Here is a 3,592-nt window from a genome sequence, read left to right on the forward strand (position 1 = left end):
TTTTCTCCCAACCCAAGCCCCATACCCCATAGTCTAAGATTGAGAACTCATAAATATATATTACCCTTGTCATGTAAGAAAACTAGCTAGGTTGGTTTTAGTTACGGTATTATGTAAAAATGTTCTATAATCTCTATCTCTATATGTAATAAAAGAACAAAGGTTGGGACACTTGTCCCCTCCACATTTACCTGGGACACGTGTCAGCCTCTCACTTTATTTACTAACGTGTTCATCAATCAGCCTATCCACGCTCCTTTTTTTTTTAACCGGGTTTTTTTTCCCATGTATTGTTCCTAACCCTAATCATTTCTCCTTCAGTCGTTTCTCTATCTTACCTCTCTCTCTCCTTTGTAAGATGCTTCTCCTACATCAGAGATCTACCTTTTTTTTCTACTGATCACCTCATCGCAATGTACTAGCTATTTGGAGGTTCGATTTATGTTGATTGACTTCGATTTATATGGGGTAAAATCATTGCAGACTACCTCCTGATCCTGTTCTTCATGTAAGATTTCTTTCATCTCAAATCTATTAATCTCATTACAAAGGATGATAATTTTGGTGTTGTTGAAGAACTTAATCGGGTAGTCTATTGGGAAATTGTAGGATTCATGTATGTATTCATTTTCCAAAACCCTAATTTATACGGTCACAGATCTGTTCGATTTGAAACCCTAATTAATCAGTTGCCAACCGATTTAATAAAGTATGTTTGTTGTTTTCTGTTTTTCTTTGATGATTTGCTTGATATCTTTGATTTGGGTAGTAAAAAATATGGGTTGATTTACTTTTTTATTGAATTTTCTTTGCAAGCATTTGAAGGTTTTTCCCACCTTTAATGAAGAGCTCTTCAAGGAAATCACTCAGCTACTAACACCGGAGATCACCGTAAGTGTTTATTATAAAAATTCGCGATAAAATTCTATTAGTTCGTTGTGAAATGGTTCTGATTTTGATGTTTTCAGTTGGAGAATATGTTAATTTTCGCTTAATTTAGGCGCTGATCATGTTTTATTATGTTGTCTCTTGCAAATCGGTGTAATTTGTGTTTTTGACCCAGATATGGTCCGATCTTCTAGAGGTTTTAGCTAAACCTCCAGTTTTTGTTCCGTAAATTATGTTAATTGTATGTAGATCGGATCGAGTTTGCTGCTTATCATAGCTATAAGTTGTTAATACAGCTTGCAAAACATGTGTTTGGTGCTTCAGAAGTAGCAGCCACATCTAGCTTAGGAAAACTTTTATTATTTTGGAACCTGTAGTTACGTATATGTATTATAATTGTGAACTATATGATCATTTTAAAAATAATTATACAAAGTAATGATTTTGAGTTTTTTGGATGTTCTAAACTAAAATATATTATTTAATGAACATTTGGAGAGTTACCTATTGTTCCTTAATATACTGTGTAATATATGTTGTGTTTGATAAAATATTAACATGGATTTGAAGTTTTATTAACAGAGAATGTAATCTTAATATGCTACTATCATTATATGCTCCTTAATATATCTTCCATACACTTCAGTAGCAAAAGCTACTATCTTGAATGTATACTAACATGCCATTTTAGTTTTAATCATTGATGTTGTGTACCTACTTTTTTAGATTAAGTTAAGGTATATGTCAATAGTGACGACAATATTCCATTGTTAGCAATTTTAGTATACTGCTATCATCACAAGTTCTAACATGTGACATTCAATCAACAGGTTTGAGAAAATGCAAGTTGAGAGAGTTGCTTCTATTGAATTGGGTGCTCCGGCAGAACCGATAGAAGCTCGTGTGTGATCCCGCGTTACAGACCACGTGATACATGCCATGTTTTTGGAGTCACACATGTAAAGTTCTAATGCATATTTATACTTTCTTTGTTTCTTCTCCTGTAATTAACTACAAGCATCCTCTTTTATTCGCAGGGTGGTGTAATTCAAGCCATTGCACATAACAGGGATCAAACGTTTGTAGAATGAAAAATCAGCCTCATGATGTGCTACCGAAAAGAGAATTTTATTTCTGCTCTGCCCAAACATTACGTCAATGTCCTTTCTCACCCCGTGAACTTAGGAATTGATCGTGCCACAACATCTATGAAAGTGATGTCATTTCTAGGTTAGTGATAACTAGGCTATATTCAATTTTTTTTCATATATTAGTATGTCTTTCATCTTTATCTATCACTTACATAAATTTACTGCTTCGGTCCTTCATAGGTTCAAAAACAAGTCCACTGTTACAAGTTCAACATGATAAAAAATCCACCACTCTAGCAATTCTTGGAGAAAATAGGACAACTCTAGCATCTCTGCTTTGAAAAGAACAAACAGAGCTCAATGTAAGTACAACTTCACTGCATTCACAACACAATACATAAGACAGAGTAAATTGTCATTTTAGTCTCTGAGGTTTGTCCCAAATTGCCATTTTTGTCCAAATAGTATTTTTTTTCTTCTGTGGATCCATGAGTTTTCCATTTCTTTACCATTTTGATCACATTGCCTCACTCCGTCTAAAAACTCAGTTTTAACCAGAGGTATTTATGGCATTTTCGTTATAACTTTTCAACTTGCCATTTTAGTCAAAATCTTATTTTATATTAAAAAAAATAGAAGAAAAAAAATTTTTGTTACAATAATAATAATTATTGTTGTTGTTGTTGTTGTTGTTGTTGTTATTATTATTATTATTATTATTATTATTATTATTATTATTATTATTATTATTATTATTATTATTATTATTATTATAACTATTCAAAGCAATAAGTTGCTGAGGTGTCCAGTGATCTTTCTACAGATACACGCCTCTTAAATTCGACGAAGTCAGACCTTGATTATATATTTCAAAAGCCAAGGTTGGTTGACTAGCTGCTGCAGTTGTTTATGTTGCTTGTGGAGTCGGATCATTCGGAATTCAGGTATTTTAATCTCTTAAAATCACATGTAGAGATACCGATATAGTTAACAACCATAAGTTTGCTGCTTATCATAGCTATAAGTTGTTAATACAGTTTGCAAAACATGTGTTTGGTGCTTTAGAAGTAGCAGCCACATCTAGCTTAGGAAAACTCGAGTTGCTTACAAGTTCACGCGCTGATGGGTCATAATGGGTCAGAATTGCCACCTCAAGAGTTACAAGACTAGATGGCCTCAAAGTTGTTATTCTAGATAGTGATGGTAATCTTTCAAATACAACATCAAATGTTGTATACAAAGAAGTTTTTAGAAATTTGTAATGTATGTTTATATTTTTTTTTTTTGTACATCTTTCATGTCAAATTATTTAGTTTGTTATTTATTTACTTATTTTTATTATTTTATTTTAGATTAACATTAATTTCTATTATTTCATAATCTAAACAAACATTTCATAGGACATTTTAAAAAATGAAGATGTCGACTTATATTTCCTGAACAACTTACTAAATTGAAACTTGTGTTCATAAAGTTAAAAATTGAACTGACAAGCGTCAAAACATTATTATTTTAAATTACTTGGTTACATGTTTTTTTCTATTCTTCAAAAAAATCATACATCATATTTATTAATATGTTTTAAATTTTATTTTTGAACCCGTGTGTCACAC

General features: G+C 31.7%; 1 long non-coding RNA gene across 3 annotated transcripts; it reads left to right on the forward strand.

Annotated features, from left to right (window-relative positions):
- Positions 1–295: 295 nt before the first annotated feature.
- On the forward strand, positions 296–3,320 carry LOC110903980. 3 transcript variants are annotated; one of them, XR_002572293.2, is made up of 7 exons: positions 296–508; positions 817–891; positions 1,719–1,847; positions 1,926–2,118; positions 2,220–2,341; positions 2,803–2,923; positions 3,017–3,301. It is a non-coding gene; the product is annotated as an uncharacterized LOC110903980 (long non-coding RNA). The 3 variants fall into 3 exon arrangements; XR_002572291.2 differs by having other exon boundaries at positions 297–508; positions 3,045–3,320; XR_002572292.2 differs by having other exon boundaries at positions 297–508; positions 826–891; positions 3,045–3,320.
- Positions 3,321–3,592: the final 272 nt, after the last annotated feature.

This window comes from Helianthus annuus, chromosome 14 (assembly GCF_002127325.2).
Source record: "Helianthus annuus cultivar XRQ/B chromosome 14, HanXRQr2.0-SUNRISE, whole genome shotgun sequence".
In the NCBI taxonomy this organism is placed as follows: Eukaryota; Viridiplantae; Streptophyta; class Magnoliopsida; order Asterales; family Asteraceae; genus Helianthus; species Helianthus annuus.